This window comes from Capra hircus, chromosome 9 (genome assembly GCF_001704415.2).
Source record: "Capra hircus breed San Clemente chromosome 9, ASM170441v1, whole genome shotgun sequence".
Lineage (NCBI taxonomy): Eukaryota > Metazoa > Chordata > Mammalia > Artiodactyla > Bovidae > Capra > Capra hircus.
The window spans coordinates 15,037,460-15,055,470 of record NC_030816.1 but is presented as its reverse complement, the minus strand read 5'-3'; the positions used below and the strand labels follow the sequence as shown (position 1 = coordinate 15,055,470).

Here is an 18,011-nt window from a genome sequence, read left to right as displayed (position 1 = left end):
TTTATTGATATAAGGAAAAACTTGAAGTTATCTACAATTTAGAATTATTGAAAAAGCTTAAAACTTACATCAATAAATGTTGCCACCATTTTCAGTGCTAAATCTGATCACAAATTATAATTATGTTTTATTTCAATTACTCTCAATACAAATTATGACTCCTTAGTAAAAACGTCATTTAGATTTAGAAAGATTTAGTTTTTACATATTAAATTAAGAATCTGTAAAATGAACTGTAACTATCTAATAAATATATCTCAGAAGTATTGACTCTAAGCCATGTTTAGAATCAAAATTTGGCATCGCATTTAACCAATAATTACTGCAAGCAAATAGACACATTTCATAGAATTAGTTAGCTGTTACATTTTTTCCTAAATATCAGGCTTTAAGAAATATATTCAGTTTGCTTCTAGTTCAGTATATATACATTGCCAAGGCTTAGAAAATATAGTTAAATCTGAATTTGCAGTTAATTTGGACAGAAGTAAATTTGAGATTAGAGTTTACAAATATGATTACTACCTCTGAAAAGAGACTTAGTCTTAAATACCATGGTATTTCTTAGAAAAATGCTAATGAGTTTAACTTATTTATTTATCACAACTTTATTCTACAGATGGTCTGAGATGGTGCTAATTACTGTACATATTCTAAATTCTCCATTTGTATGTTAGAATTTGCATTTTTATAATTTTCATGGATGTGTAAAATCAAGATCAACTAGAGGAAAATCCTAAAATCTTCAGAAAAGACAGTTTCTTTCATTCAACAGTTAAAGAAATAATCACATTGTGAAGATCTCCTCCCCTCATTTTCTCCATTAATCAGTTATACTATTTATAAAGCCACTCTTCTACCCTTATCCCATTCATGACTTTGAAAACGGCAATGGAGATACAGAAGAGTTAAGATTTCCAACTACATTTCTGGGAAAAAAACAAAAACAGAAAAAGCCTTCAAGGTGTGTGGAACGATTTCCAAAGAGCGTAGGAAACATTTACCTTCCAGCTTCTCTCATTATTTTTAATCTCTACCTTATGTCTCCAGATCTTACTCCAAAGCATGGTTTCTCATCCTAGCATTATTGATTTTTGGATTGGGAAAAGTCATTATTTGGAGGTGGGTAGGGCTATGGTTTTTCCAGTAGTCACGTATGGATGTGAGAGTTGGACTGTGAAGAAAGCTGAGCGCTGAAGAATTGATGCTTTTGAACTGTGGTGTTGGAGAAGACTCTTGAGAGTCCCTTGGACTGCAAGGAGATCCAACCAGTCCATTCTGAAGGAGATCAGCCCTGAGATTTCTTTGGAAGGAATGATGCTAAAGCTGAAACTCCAGTACTTTGGACACCTCATGCGAAGAGCTGACTCATTGGAAAAGACTGATGCTGGGAGGGATTGGGGGCAGGAGGAGAAGGGGATGACCCAGGATGAGATGGCTGGATGGCATCACTGAATCGATGGACGTGAGTCTGAGTGAACTCCGGGAGGTGGGGATGGACAGGGAGGCCTGGCGTGCTGCGATTCACGGGGTCGCAAAGAGTCGGACACGACTGAGCGGCTGGACTGACCTGACCTGACCTGAGGGCTACTGTGTGCGCTGTAGAGTACTGAGCAGCACAGCGCCCTATTAAGTGATTCTGGACGCTACGCCATCCCTAGTCACGACTACAAAGAATGTCATTAGATATTGTCAAGTGACCTTTATTGACAATTTATATCTTTAGAGCAATCACTCTTTGTCACCCATATAGCCCAATGCAGTGGCCACTAAACATGTATACATGTTAAGGATATGATATGTGATTAATCTGAATTGAAATGTGCTATAAATGTAAGTACATAACGGTCTGTGGAGACTTAATGCTAAAAAGAATAAAATATATCATGATTTTTGTATTAATTATATATTGGGATGATATTATTTTGGACATATTGTGATGGTTTGTGTGTAAACTTGGCTAGGCTACGATCTCAAATCATTCAAATGAACGCTAATCTAGAAGTTGAAAGTGAAAGTCATTCAGTTGTGTTGGACTCTTTGTGACCCCATGGACTACACAGCCCATGGAATTCTCCAGGAAAGAATACTGGAGTGGGTAAGCCTTTCCCTTCTCCAGGGTTTTTTCCCAACCCAGGTCTCCTGCATTGCGGGCTGATTCCTTACCAGCTGAGCCTCAAGGGAAGCCCAAGAATACTGGAGTGGGTAGCCTATCCCTTCACTAGCAGATCTTCCTGATCCCGGAATCAACCCGGGGTCTCTTGCATTAGAAGCAGATTCTTTACCAACTGAGCTATCAGAGAAGCCCAATGTAGAAGTTGCTATGAAGGTATTTTGCAGATATAATTAAAATTCCTAGTTTATTGATTTCTAAATAACATGGTTCTGGATCATCTGGGCGGGCTTGTCTGTTCTATCGAAAGGTCTTAAAAACAGGTTTGAGGTTCCCTGGGGGAGAGAATAAATTCTTTGGGTGTACAGCTTTGGTGCATGCACATGGGCGCAAGCTTGCTCCTGACTTTTGCTTTCTAACTGCCTGTCCTGTGCATTCTGATTTGCTTAGCCAGTCTGCAGAGTCACATAGGCCAATTCCTTGCAACAAATGTCTTATTAGATAAATATATCTGCATAATTTCCTACTGGTTTTATTTCTTTGGTTGAGACCTGACTGATACTATAGGTTAATTAAGAAATATTATTCAAATTAATTCCATATTTTTCTTTTTGTGCTATGCTCAGTCATGTCGGACTCTTCATGATCCCATGAAGTACAGCCCACCAGGCTCCTCTGTCCTTGGTGTTCTCCAGGCAAGAACAGTGGAGTGGGTAGCCATTCCCTTCTTCAGGGGATATTCCGGACCCAGGAATCGAACTAGGGTCTCCTGCATTGCAGGCAGACTCTTTACCAGCAGAGCTACCAGGGAAGTTCTTATTTTTTTTCTTTTTATAATTTTATAATGTGGCTACTCAAAAAAATATTTAAATATACATGTGGCTCACACTATATTAGTTTTGGACAGTATTGGTCTGGTTCTGGGGCAGGCAAATTACCTTCTTAGTTCATTTACAGGGTTAAATCTTCTATAAATGAATCATAAAACCAAACTGAAAATGCTCCCTTGCCCATATCATTCTCCTTCCTCCCTCCTATTTAAACTACCAGAAGCAATGGAGAAGACTGGTGCCTTGTATAACTCAGTCTGATTAAGTAAAATGATTCAGAGTGGTCAAAGATTTAGAGTGGTCTTTGCAAGCACCAAGGGAATCATCCTTAAGAAACCATTTCTTATTCCCAAAGGGGATTAATTTGAATATAAAAATGGGATGAAATGCTAAATTAAAAATTTATATGAAATGTTGCATCTTCTGTGACTGAACTATTGTTGAAGCTATCATTACTTTTCTAGATTGACTACTTTTCTGTGTCTCCTCACCTCCTTAATTAGTAACTGCTTGAGTCTGCAATTTGGAAGTCAGAGAAGGCCTCAGAGACTAAGGCTTCTTTTTTCCCCTACAAACAAGAAATGGGTGATACAAAGAGGCTTTTGGTCCAGAGAGCCCCTGAGGGTCCTGCTCATTACAGTCTCAAGGACAAAGTCCTAACATTTTCTATTTCTGATTCTGAACTTCAGCTTTCAATAAACTAAGACAGCTCCACTGATCTGGAAAGATACATTCAGATTTTTTTAAAGTGGGAGTCCCACATTAAAACTCACACACACACACACACACAGTGTGTGCACATACAAATCTCTACAGCTAACAATGAAATATAATGACTTACATAGACAATGTTTTGCAAAAACATCATCAATAATTTTTTTATTTGGTGATCTCTTGAAGACTTAGTATTTCTGCACACATAAGTGCAGACAGGCACAACCAACTTTGTAAAGGCATACACACATACATTTCTTTGCTTGTAGATGACAAAAGAAATTTATTTCTGATGATTCTGAATTGGAACCGATTTTTGCTACTGTGAGGCACATCTCTTTGGCATAAGGGAATCAAAGCCCAGTAGATTCAGAAAAAGCTCTTTACCTTCCCCTCAACTGCCTAAATATACATGGAAAGATGGCCTGTACCAAAGAGAAAGCTATAACCAGAGATACAAGAAACTTATCTGTATAACAGAACAATCTTTATTTTCCAAACATCTATTGTCCCTTCTTCTGAATGGCCTTCCTTCCCTTTGTGTCCTCAGACCACTCTCTCTTTCCTTAGCTCAGGATGCTAATTATATAAGTCTTAAATACTTGGCTGCCCTTTGGGTTTCATATTTTTAATTGGGCTTCCATATGTATGAACTTTATTTTTCTCCTTATATCAATTTAATTATTAGACCAGCAAAAAACCTAGAAGAGAAAAAGAAAATTTTTTCTGCTCCTACTTTTCAAACTTAAGGATAAATTAAATGTCTCTTCATGCTTTATTGCAATATTACATTTTCTTTGAGGATTGTATTACATCACTATTGTCACTGTCCAAGGCTATCAAATATCCAAAGAAGCCAGTATAGCCTCTACACAGTGTGCCTGCCAGCTCCATCTCCTTACACTTCAGCCAGGAAATGATGACCATTCAGGCTCCTGCCCAACTGAGTAACAGCATGCTACCAATTTAGACTTCAGAAAGATCTTTTTTCTCATAAACAGACAATGCCTAATTTCTTACTCTCAACTGCTCTTGCCAGCTAAGGGCCATTCGTGTGAGAATGGAAAATTAAATTTAAAGATTCAAGTCAGTAAAGTAGAAATTTATTACCCTACGGCTTTCAGCAAAACTCAAAGAAAAATAAAATTTCGTATATTGATACTAGCTTTTAGTTATTCAATAATGTCTATAGACAGGGGACTACCTCTACTTACGCGACACAGCAGTAATGCATAGCAGCATAAAGTTTCATTTAACTTTGACACTCCTTAAAAATAGTTCACTAAACCTGAACCAATTCTGGACACAAGGGACAAAGAAAAAGGTCAAAGCAGTCATTATTTACCTCCAAATGTATGTGCTTTACCTTAGGTTACAGTCCAGTGTCTCTGAGAATGTGATAAGTCTCAGGATCAGATTCTAGTTGGAATGATAAACCATTTTGGTAACAGTAAACCTGAGAGACTGGCTTGCGTCTTAAAAAGCAGGAAGCAAGTATTTCAATCCCAGGTGTCAGACTATCCATAGGTCCTTAAAGGTACAGAAGTCAATTTAGAATTTTGATAACTGGAGAAGGGAAAAACAAATGGGAAAGAGTCACAGTTATCTCAGTGTGTCAGAAAGTAATGAAAGGAAACCCTTCGTTTTACTGAATTATCAGTAACCTTAACTGATATCAATCAGTTCTCCACTAGTGTTTACCGTGTTTGTAATGATACAAGGGCTACTTAAGAGAAGGGCAGGTTACTTCCACAGAAATGGGAAGTGAATTCCAACTGCTTTCGCTAGTCCTGTTTCTCGATCACATTTCTCATTATCTGTAGGGAAGTATGTGTAAATATGAGAAGTGGAGAAAAAAGTATAAGTCTTCTTTCACATTCTTGTTATTCATCTCACTTTGCTAGGCTTTCAAGGCATTTTTCTTATTAAAGGAATCCAGAGAATTTAAACTTTGGCTTTCATGCTTTATAATTCAATGGAGATAATAAAAAAATATACCCTCCTAGGTCAGGGTGTTTTTCTAAAGTCCAATGCCAAATAAGTAATTGGATTACAGTTCAACGTCTCTGAAGAAGTATTAGTCTCAGCATCAGACTTGTAAAGTGCTCAGAAACAAGAGAAGGAGATGTAATAACTTATTATGTTGCTGAGAAAAAACTAAACATTAGTATTATTTAGAGTATTCATTATTTCTGGATTACAGTAATCATTAAACGGTTACTTGAATAACTGTCATACTAAAGGTGACATAAATCAATAAAATTCTGGCATAATTAAAATGCATTTTGTTAGAAAACTCTGGACATATAAACTACTAAAAGATCTACACAAAAATATTATCATCGCTGGCATGTATTAAAATGCAGTTTAGTGTTGGAAGATAATTAATGCTTGAGTCAATCTACACCATTCAAATATATTTCTCATACCTACTAGCTGTGCAAACTTCATTTCCTCATCTGGAAAATGAGGTTTATACTATATCTACCACACAGATTCAGGCTTCCCTGATGTCTCAGTAAAGAATCTGCCTGCAATGCAGGAGACCACTTGCAATGTATGAGTCCCGGATTCAGTTTCTAGGTAGGGAAGACCCCTTGGAGAGGGAAATGGCAACCCACTCCAGTATTTTTGTTTGGGAAATCCCAACGACAGAGAAGCCTAGCAGGCTATATAGTCCATGGGGTCACAAAAGAGTTGGATATGACTTAGTGACTAAACCATCACAACCACATAGCTTTACATGAGGAATAACATAAGTTAAAATGTAAAGGATTTAGAGCAGTACCTAGTATCTGATAAACATTATGTAAATATTAGCTATTATTATTATTACTGTCTCCCTTACTAAATTCTAAATTTTCTGAGGACAAAAACTATGTCTATTTTGTTTCACAGTAAATTTTCAATAATAATTGGCACATACTAACTACTTGATAAATATATATTAAGTTTAAAAATAAATATTTGAGCAAAATTATAAACTACCAACTCCTACATAACAAAGAAAGTTGTGGTAGATAGTATTTCACTTGTTCTTTACGACACAATGCTCAAACAACTTAAATACTAAAATACGTGTGGTTGAAAATTTTGAGACAGAAAAACGTTGCATTTCTCAAAATTTTTACTTTCTATTAGAAATGCTGGAGAAAGTTGCAGAATTTTACTATTGGTGGAAAATTCTAAATGTATATGAAAGATACTGTAAATTGCAACACTTGTACAAAAGGTAGGGTTTTTTCTTATTTGTTTACAGGAGCTTTATTTATAATTGTCAAAACTTGGAAGCAACTGAGGTATGTTTCACCAGGTAAGTGAAGAAATATACTGTTGTACCTCCAGACATGGAATATCATTCAACACTAATATGAAATAAAAATACATCATCAAGCCATAAAAAGATATGGAAGAAAATTATAGGCATATTACCAATATATTTTTAAAACATTTTTTCCCACAGTCATCAACATGGGTGACAATAAGATAGGGTTTTTAAATATTGTTTTCCTGGAACACTGAAAAGCTAAATCGTAATCAAATTAAAAGCACTGGGTGTTTTTAATACTTTGCCTTAAGTTATCCACAGATGCTTACATGCAGGATATCAACTATGAACTGACATATATAATTGACAATTATACCTATAATAAAATATTAACAATTAAAATCATATTCATTTTAACAGAAAAAAAGAAGTTGAAACAGGTTTTAAAGTGGGATATGCTAGCCCATCTAACTTGAAGGGGGTAAAAATTTCTATTTACTTTGGTCTACATGTTAAGGAATATTTCATTTCAGGTTTTCCTATTTGTGATTATGGCATTTAAACGATAATCTGCATTCTTGTGTGTAATAACACTGCTTACATATTTATGGTATTTTATATGTAGAATAGTGACTTGTTGGCATTTGTTGTATATATTTCTGTTGGATACCTCAGAAGACAGATATAAATTTTAGTGATCTTCCTGGTGGCCCAAAGTGAAACTTCTATGTATAATGGTGAATTTTCTGGTTCTCATCAGGAACATGCAGCACATAATAGCCAAAATCTTTAAAACTCCCAATGAGAAATGGTTATCCTTCTTCATCTTCAGGCTGTTTAATTCTATCAAAATGTATTTTTCTAAGCTCTACATCTCCCAGGGTGCAGTGTTAATCAGACTAACCATTTTTCCCAAGACTCTCTGAGCCTGACGCTCACATTTAACTAAGGAAGAGAGGCCATATGTACAAAAATCAAACAGGAAGGCTGACAGCAGCAGCAACCAATGGGACCAGAATTAGTAAAAATAGATTGTCCTAAATAAGTCCAAAGAATGAGTTTACTGCAGTAAAGGCTTTCTGAATTATTTTGTTATATTACATGTATTTTACTTATTATAAATTGCTATTATCTACTTACAATCATAACACAGTTTATTGTTGAGCAGTTTATAAATTTGTTTAAGTCTTACATGGATAGTTTAAAGCACACAATTTTTCTCCTCTATATGACATACTGTTAATAAATTAAAAATATTATCTATTCAAGAATTTAAAATGACAGACTCAAGAAATTTAAAGGATAATCTCTGTCACCAAGGCAACCATCCTAATTCTTTTAGATGACAACCCAGTTTATTAAATTGTTCTGAGGGTTGTGGATTTTAAATAATGCCTTTTGTCAAGATGTTTTCTCAATATATCTCACAAGTGCTAGATAGCATAAAATATCTTTTTATAATTTTTATTTTAATATTAAAAATTCAAATTATTTATTCACTTGAACATAGAATCTACACTTGTAAGATTTTGCCAATTGTTATTAGGACACAAAAGTTCAGATTGCACGCAGGCACACATGAAGACATAAGAAGCCCTTCTTAAATGAGAAAATGCAAAGAAATTGAGCAAAACAATAGAATGGGACAGACTAGAGTTCTCTTCATGAAAACTGGAGATATCAAGGGAATATTTCATGTAAGGATGGGCACAATAAAGAACAGAGTTGGTAAAGGCTTAACAGAAGCAGAAGATATTAAGAAGAAGTGGCAAGAATACACAGCTATACAAAAAAGATCTCAATGACCTGGGTAACCACGATGGTGTGTTCATTCACCTAGAGCCAGACATCCTGGAGTGTGAAGTCAAGTGGGCCTTAGGGAAGCATTACTATGAGCAAAATTAGTGGAGCTGACGGAATTTCAGCTGAGTTATTTAAAATCCTAAAAGACAATGCTGTTAAAGTACTGTACTCAAAAAGACAGCAAATTTGGAAAACTCAGCAGTGCTCACAGGCTGGAAAAGGTCAGTTTTCATTCAAATCCCAAAGAAAGGCAATGCCAAAGAATGTTCAAACTAGCAAACCATTGTGCTCTTTCACATGCTAGCAAAGGTAACGCTCAAAATCCTTTAAGCTAGGCTTCAACAGTATGTGAATTGAGAACATCCAGATGTAAAGCTGGGTTTAGAAAAGGCAGAGGAACCAAAGATGAAGTTGCCAACATTTGTTGGATCATAGAGAAAGCAAGAGAATTAAAAAAAAAAAAACACTTGTTTCATTGACAGTGCAAAAGCCTTTGACTTTGTGTATCAGTCAAAGGAAGACTGAGGAAAATTCTTAAAGAGATGGGAGTACCAGACCACATTACCTATCTGTTGAGAAACCTGTATGCGGGTCAAGAAGCAATAGCTAGAACTGGACATGGAAAAACTGACTGGTTCCAAATTGGGAAAGGGGTATGACAAGGCTATCTATGGTTAATCTGCTCATTTAACTCATACGCAGAGTACATCATGTGAAATGAAAGGCTAGCTGAATCACAAACTGGAATCAAGATTGCTGGGAAAAATATCAACAACCTCAAATATGCAGATGATACCACTCTTATGGCAAAAAGTGAAGAGGAACTAAAGAGCCTCCTGATGAGGGTGAAAGAGGGGAATGAAAATCTGGCTTAAAACTCAACATTCAAAAAGTTAAGATCATGCATCCAGTACCACCATTTCCTGGAAAATAGAAGGGGAATAAGTGGAAGCAATGACAAATTTTATTTTCTTGGGCTCAAAGATCACTCTGGACAGTGACTGTAACTATGAAATTAAAAGATGCTTGCTCTTTGGAAGGAAAGCTATGACAATCCTAGACAGTGTATTAAAAAGCACAGACATCACTTTGCTGACAAATGTTCTTATAGTCAGAGCTATGGTTTGCCAGTAGTCAGGTATGAGTGTGAGAATTGGACCATAAAGAAGACTGAGCATCAGAGAATGGATGCTTCTGACTTGTGGTGCTGGAGAAGACTCTTCAGAGTCTCTTGTACTGCAAGGAGATCAAACCAGTCAATTCTAAAGGAAATCAACTCTGAATATTCACTGGAAGGACTGTTGCTCCAATGCTGAAGCTCCAATAGTTTGGCCACCTGATGTGAAGTGCCTACTCATGGGAAAAGACCTTGATGCTGGATAGACTAGAGGCAAAAGGAGAAGGGATGGCAGAAGATGAGGTAGTTAGATAGCATCACCAACTCAACAGACATGAATTTGAGCAAACTCTGAGAGATAGTGGAGGACAGAAAAGCCTGGTGTGCTTCAGGCAATGGGGTCACAAAGAGTTAGACAGGACTTTATGACTGAACAACAAAATAAAATGAGAAACTATTTCCCATGTGTTCACAAACAAGACAGAGGTGGAAATGATTAAATAATACCTTTTTGAAGATAATTACTGATGGAGTTTACAGATTTGGATGAGGTTTTGGCTTAGTTCATATGTGTGTTTCACGTTTGATGATAATACTAGACAAGATCAAAGTGGCTATACATCAGATTCATCTGGAGAAATTTTAAAACACATTCCTAGCTATAGCACAAATGTAATGTGTTTTTCATGGTGGGAAACCTTTTAGGAATCTCCAATTTAAATAAACTCTGAAATAGTTTCAGAACCACATCAGAAGTAGAACCTACTGTCTAAACCGATATTCCTTAAATTTTAATGGGAATATGACTTGCCTGGGGAATTTTCTTAAAATGTAGATTCTGATTCATTTGGTCTAGATGGAGCCTGGTTCTGTATTCCTAAATCCCAGGTGATGCTGCCAAAATTGCTGTCCCATTAAGCACATTTTGAGTCAAAGGTCCTAGCTCAGTTGAAACTCTTAGAAAAATTAACATATGACTGCACAATTCAACAATAGAATAAAAAAATATCATAGCTGGAAAGGACCAGGGCATCTGTAAATCTAGCATCTTTGTTTTACAGATGTGAGAACTGAGAACCACTGAGGTTAAGTAACTTAACCATAGTAGGTTAAGAGCAGCAAGAGAACTGATCTCTTCGTTGTGTTTATTCGAGGCTATCTCAGTCATTTTCAAAATGTTGATGTGTTCAGCTGATTGGCATCAATGATAAATAGTTATTTCAATGATCTAGGTCAATGCAACAATGATAAAGAATTAGTTTTTATTTTATCCTTCACAGTTTAGTATTTTCTTAACATACAAAAACAGTCACTATGTGTAAACAAAATATGCAGTTATCCGCTTATCCTCAACTGTCTCCCTTACTGGTATCACAAAGCACGTTAGCTGCTCATTCATGTCTGAATCTTTTCAACTCCATGGACTGAAGCCCGTCAGACCCCTATTTCTATGGAATTTTCTAGGCAAGATTATTGGAGTGGATAGCCATTTGTTTCTCCAGGGGATCTTTCAGACCCATGGATCAAATCCAGGTCTCCTGCATTGCAGGCAAATTCTTCACCATCTAAGCCACCAAAACGTCTTAAATTTTTTCTTTTTTTTTTTTTTTTTGGCTTTGCCTCATGGCTTGTAGGATCTTAGTTCCCCAAGCAGGGATCGAATCCAGGCCCTGACAGTGAAAGCAGCAAGCTCTAACCACTCAATCACCAGGGAATCCCCCAAACCTCTTATTTTTAGAATGAATCATTGGGTTCCAAAGGTTCTCACCCTGCGTGTGCATTAGAAGCACACTGGAGATTTAAAAAATACAACTCAAACTCTGGAAATTCTGAGGTGGGAAGTGATCTGAGATTTCAAATTAAAAATAAAAGTAAAAATGAGGTATTTTGGGGCATCTGTAACTTTCCTGGTGGAATCAATTATTATAACAGTGACCCTCTTTTAGTCTTAGGAGCTAATCCTTTTCCAATATCAATACAAGTATTTGGGTGATACTAAACCTAATTTTCGCAGAGTCAAACACAATTGAGTGACTAAACACACAAACCTAATCTTTAGTTTCAAGAGTAGGTCTATTCCCTAGGTCTTGATAAAGTGCTTGTTGCATATCCCTGACTCCCTGATTGCTTGTAACAAGAGTATGTTACTCAATATGGATCAATGAGTCAACTACATTGCTTTTGCTGAAACAGATGGGATATAGCACGAGCTCCTCTCTAGAGTTGTTAAAGCAAGTAACTTTGGCCTCAAGTTTCTGGTAACCATAATTGCAACCAGGACAGGAAAGGTTGCCAGAGACTCACGCAAACAAAGCAGACAAAGGAAAGCAGATTCAGTAAATGAGAAAAAAGATTTACTAATAACACTATATAAAAAGCTGTATCTAGACATCCCTAATGTAGAAGGCAATGGCAACCCACTCCAGTACTCTTGCCTGGAAAATCCCATGGATGGAGGAGCCTGGTAGGCTGCAGTATATGGGGTCACAAAGAGTCAGACACGACTTCACTTTCACTTTTCACTTCCATGCACTGGAGAAGGAAATGGCAACCCACTCCAGTGTTCTTGCCTGGAGAATCCCAGGGCTGGGGGAGCCTGTGGGCTGCCGTCTATGGGGTTGCACAGAGTTGGACATAACTGAAGTGACTTAGCAGCAGCAGCAGCGGCAGACATCCCTAAAGCTCATTCTACTTTTGTAAATTTTAATCACTTGAACCAATAACCTCTTCCAGTAAGTCAGTCTGAAATGGGCTTGTGGAAAAAAATAAGTTTAATTAAGACAACATTTGAGTCTGATGCAGAGTTGAGAATCCCTGATGGTTTTTCTGCTTTGCCTCTTTTAAATCATTTGTTGCATTTTTCAACAAACCTTTCTAAAAGGAAAACATAACCTGGAATAGGTAAAACTTTTAGCAAACTGCTGGCAATTCAATGCAGCACCTAGTGTCTCATGATGTTGAAAGAGGGAACATGCAGAGTCGAAGAGAGAAGAATCTAGAAAACATATAAACCTAACACTCTCTCACTCAGTTCAGTTCAGTTGCTCAGTTGTGTCTGACTCTTTGCAACCTCATGGGCTGCAGCACGCCAGGCTTCCCTGTCTTTCACAAACTCTGGGAAGCTTGCTCAAACTCATGTCCATGGACTCGGTGATGCCATCCAACAATCTCATTCTCTGTCGTCCCCTTCAATCTTTCTGAGCAACAGGGTCTTTTCCAATGGGTCTGTTCCTCACATCAGGTGGCCAAAGCATTGGAGTTTCATCCTCAGCATCTGTCCTTCCAATGAATATTCAGGACTGATTTCCTTTAGGATCAACTGGTTGGATCTCCTTGCAGTCCAAGGGACTCCAACACTACAGTTGAAAAGCATCAATTCTTTGGCGCTCAGCTTTCTCCGTATTGCAACTCTCACATTCATACATGACTACTGGAAAAACTATGGCTTTAGCTACATGAACATTTTTCGGCAAAGTATGTCTCTGCTTTTTAATATGCTGTCTAGCTTGGTCACAGCTTTTCTTCCAAGGAGTAAGCATATTTTAAATTCATGGCTGCAGTCACCATCTGCAGTGATTTTGGAACCCCAAAAAACAAAGTTTCTCACTGTTTCCATTATTTCCCCATCTATTTGCCATGAAGTGATGGGACCAGATGCTATGATTTTAGTTTTCTGAATGTTGAGCTTTAAGCCAACTTTTTCACTCTACTCTTTCGCTTTCATAAAGAGGCTCTTTAATTCTTCTTTGCTTTCTGCCATAAGGGTGGTGTCATCTGTATATCTGAGGTTATTGATATTTCTCCTGGCAATCTTGATTCCAGCTTGTGTTTCACCCAGCCTGGCATTTTGCATGATATACTCTGCATATACATTAAATAAGCAGGGTGACAATATACAGCCTTGACGGACTCCTTTCCCAATTTGGAACCAATCTGTTGTTCCATGTCCAGTTTTAACTGTTGCTTATTGACCTGCATATTGATTTCTTAGGAGGCAGCTCAAGTGGTCTGGTATTCCCATCTATTTCAGAATTTTCCACTGTTTATTGTGATCCACACAGTCAACAGCTTTGGCATAGTCAATAAAGCAGAAGTAGATGTTTTTCTAGCACTCTCTTGCTTTCTCGATGATCCAAAGGATGTTGGCAATTTGATCTCTGGTTCCTCTGCCTTTTCTAAAACCAGCTTGAACACCTGGAAGTTCATGTTTCACGTACTGTTGAATCCTGACTTGGAGAATTTTGAGCATTACTTTGCTAGCATGTGAGATGAGTGCAATTGGGTGGTAGTTTGACCATTCTTTGGCATTGTCTTTCTTTGGGATTGGTATGAAAACTGACCTTTACCAGTCCTGTGCTCACTCCCGAGTTTTCCAAATTTGCTGACATATTGAGTGCAGCACTTTCACAGCATCATCTTTTAGGATGTGGAATAGCTCAACTGGAATTCCATCACCTCCACTAGCTTTGTTCATAGTGAGGCTTCCTAAGGACCACTTGACTTCACATTCCAGGATGTCTGGTCTAGGTGGGTGATCACAGCATCATGGTTATATGGGTCATGAAGATCTTTTTTGTATAGTTCTTCTGTGAATTCTTGCCACCTCTTCTTAATATCTTCTGCTTCTAAGTCCCTACCATTTCTGTCCTTTATTGTGCCCATCTTTGTGTGAAATATTCCCTTGGCATCTCTAATTTTATTCTCACTCATAGACTCTTAAATTACTTATCCAATCTTATTTCCAAAAGAAACTACTTAAAATGGTTGGACCATAGCTGAGTTGTCTCAGCCTTTTTATTCTCCATGACGTTGGCACCAAAATTTAATCCTCTGCTTCCCCTGGCTTGCTGCTCCTTTAAGCTCCAGTGTTACTAGTATTATATCTACCATTCTAGTTCCAGTTTGCTTTCCTTGGTAGAAATGAGCTCTTCTGGATCCACAATTCACTACAGCTGCAACTCCCTAGCAAAGTGAATCTCTGGATCATTCATTAGATCTCACTTTACCTCAGCCTCCTCAGTCTTTTTCATTCTAATCCCATCTCCAGGCCCACTGTCTGTCTCCGGGTTTTGCCTCCTGTCCTCACAGGCCTGATCGATATTGGGAAAGACAAGCAGAAAATAAAGCACTGAGTTCCTTCTGCAGCCTAAGGGGAATATGCAGCAGTGCAGTAATGGAGCTGAGTTTTGATCTGGACTTATTCAGATAAGCAGTCCAAAGATAAATGTATATACTTAACAGTGTTACTAGGGCCAACCTGGTAACCAATATTCTGGGGCTATGAATTTTAACAAGTTTAGTCACCTTTCCATTCTCCCTCCTTTTTTCAAGCACAGTATTTTTCAGACACTTTATGTTCAGCCTGGTGTAAGGCACCGAAGCTGCCAGCAAAGATTGATGCATTGAAATCTCTGGCACAGAAACGTTTCCATCTATCTTACTCCTGATGACGTGATACAACCTTCTGAATGGCCTAATCCTAGAGTCTTGAATATTTATGATGCTCAAATTTCCTGGCTCTTTCTTATTCACCCTGACTGCAAGGAGCTATTGCAGATTTCAATAAAGTGAGAAAAATACACAATGAAAGAACTGAGTTTAAATTTACTGGACTCTTTTAACCCCAGGAGCTTTAGGGAAACTTTAAAACATGATTATAAGGAGATGTAATTTGTTTTGCTCTAAGAAGAGCCTCTTTCTCTGCCATTGGCATGCATCAGGAACAATCTCACAGAATATCAGCCTTCATATTTGAGTCCTGTTCAAACTTCAAGACAGCTCCTTGGTTCATAGAGCAAACAGTTGGGAAAAAAGGAAATTCAGCATAATATAGAGAGGATTTGCGTTCTTTCTTTAAAAGCAGGTGATGATTTATCTCATATGGCCTCCATATCCGTGAAAAGGAAGACCAATTTTTCCTTCACCCAAAAATGAGTACGTATGGTTCTGAAGAACTAAAAGTATTCTGCCTTATCTTTAAAGTTGAATGTCAGGAAATGACATTATAAGATGTAGTTTCTTGTTAAAGAGACAACTATTGTCTCCTAAAATCACATATCTAAAGGAAAATAAATGCTGTAATGATTATTATTATATACAAACTTATTACAGACCAAGGTTTAAGTAAAAATAAACTGTAAAAAGAGATAAGTATATCCATTATGTTGTACTTAGACATGGTAGTACAAAAAAGTTAAAAAGCTTTTTCCTCAACAAAAATTATACTTCTTATGAATGCTTATCCAATCTCAAAAATATGAAAGAAAAATCAATTAGGTTTGAGAGTAACCAGTATTTTACTTTTGAAAAAGAAATAGAAAAATGCTAAGATGCCTATGCTAAATGGACACATATTTTAAACTTTGTTTTAAAAATATCATTTATTTAGCTCCTCTGCCCATTCTTTAGATTGGATTACTTGGTTTTTGCTGTTTCTACTTTGTTTTGTTTGTTTTTTAGATTCCAATAGATAGAACAAACTTGAGACTACAAGGGGCGGGGCAGGGTGGGGGCGAGGGTCAGATGAAATAGATGAAAGAGATTAAGAGGTACAAACCTCTAACGTAAAATAAATGATCAGAGGTATATAATGTACACATGGGGAATATAGTCAATATTGTTAACGACTCTGTACAGCAACAAATAATAACTGGTTTTACTGCAGTGATCATTTCATAATGCATAAAAACAATGAATCACTATGTTGTATTAACATAATATTGTATGTTAATTACAACTCAATAAAATTTGTAAACTGTAATAATTTTTGGAAAAGTGATATGCTTTATGTTTCAGATGTAATTCTTGCTGTAGGTATATTTCATCTAAACTTTGGTGCTGCTGCTCACTTAATTTATGGAAAATGTTTGCTATGTTAACTAATGGGCAAAGTCAGCCTCTGTGTTCAAGTTTCTTACTCAAATCAAACTTCAGTTCAGTTCAGTTCAGTCACTCAGTCATGTCTGACTCTTTGCGACCCCATGAATCACAGCACGCCAGGCCTTCCTGTCCATCCACCAATTGCCGGAGTCTACTCAAACCCACATCCATTGAGTCGGTGATGCCATCCAACCATCTCATCTTCTGTCACCCCCTTCTCCTCCTGCCCTCAATTTTTCCCAGCATCAGGGTCTTTTCAAATGAGTCAGCTCTTCACATCAGGTAGCCAAAGTATTGAAATTTCAGCTTCAACATCAGTCCTTCCAATGAACACCAGGACTGATCTCCTTTAGAATGGACTGGTTGGATCTCCTTGCAGTCCGAGGGACTCTCAAGAGTCTTCTCCAATACCACGGTTCAAAAGCATCAATTCTTCGGTGCTCAGCTTTCTTTATAGTCCAATTCTCACATCCATACATGACCACTGGAAAAACCATAGCCTTGATTAAATGGACCTTTGTTGACAAAGTAATGTCTCTGCTTTTGAATATGCTGTCTAGGGACTTCCCTGGTGGCTCAGATGGTAAAGTGTCTGTCTACAATGTGGGAGACCTGGGTTCGATCCCTGGGTCAGGAAGATCCCCTGGAAAAGGAAATGGCGATCCAATCCAGTACTATTGCTTGGAAAATCCCATGGACAGAGGAGCTTGGTAGGCTACAGTCCATGGGGTCACAAAGAGTCGGACACGACTGAGCGACTTCACTCACTCACAGGTTGGTCACAACTTTCCTTCCAAGGAGTAAGCTTCTTTTAATTTCATGGCTGCAATCACCATCTGCAGTTGATTTTGGAGCCCCCCCTCACCCCAGAAAAGAGTCAGCCACTGTTGCCATTGTTTCCCCATCTATTTGCCATGAAGTGATGGGACAGGATGCCATGATCTTAGTTTTCTGAATGTTGAGCTTTAAGACAACTTTTTCACTCTCCTCTTTCACTTTCATCAAGAAGCTCCTTAGTTCTTTACTTTCTGTCATAACAGTGGTCTCATCTGCTTGTCTGAGGTTATTGATATTTCTCCCGGCAATCTTGATTCCAGCTTGTGCTTCCTCCAGCCCAGCGTTTCTCATGATGTGCTCTGCATATAAGTTAAATAAGCAGGGTGATAATATACAGCCTTGATGTACTCCTTTTCCTATTTGGAACCAGTCTGTTTTTTTTTTTTTTCACAAGGAGTAATTTTGATTTGTTCCATGTCCAGTTCTAACTGTATGCAGGTCTGGAAGCAA

The 18,011-nt window shown here is 37.5% G+C and overlaps 1 protein-coding gene across 33 annotated transcripts in view; it reads right to left on the bottom strand.

The window, feature by feature from the left end:
• Positions 1-18,011, bottom strand: part of TRDN (triadin) — a 407,610-nt gene that overhangs the window by 299,309 nt on the left and 90,290 nt on the right. The gene's annotated exons all lie outside the window — the stretch shown is intronic.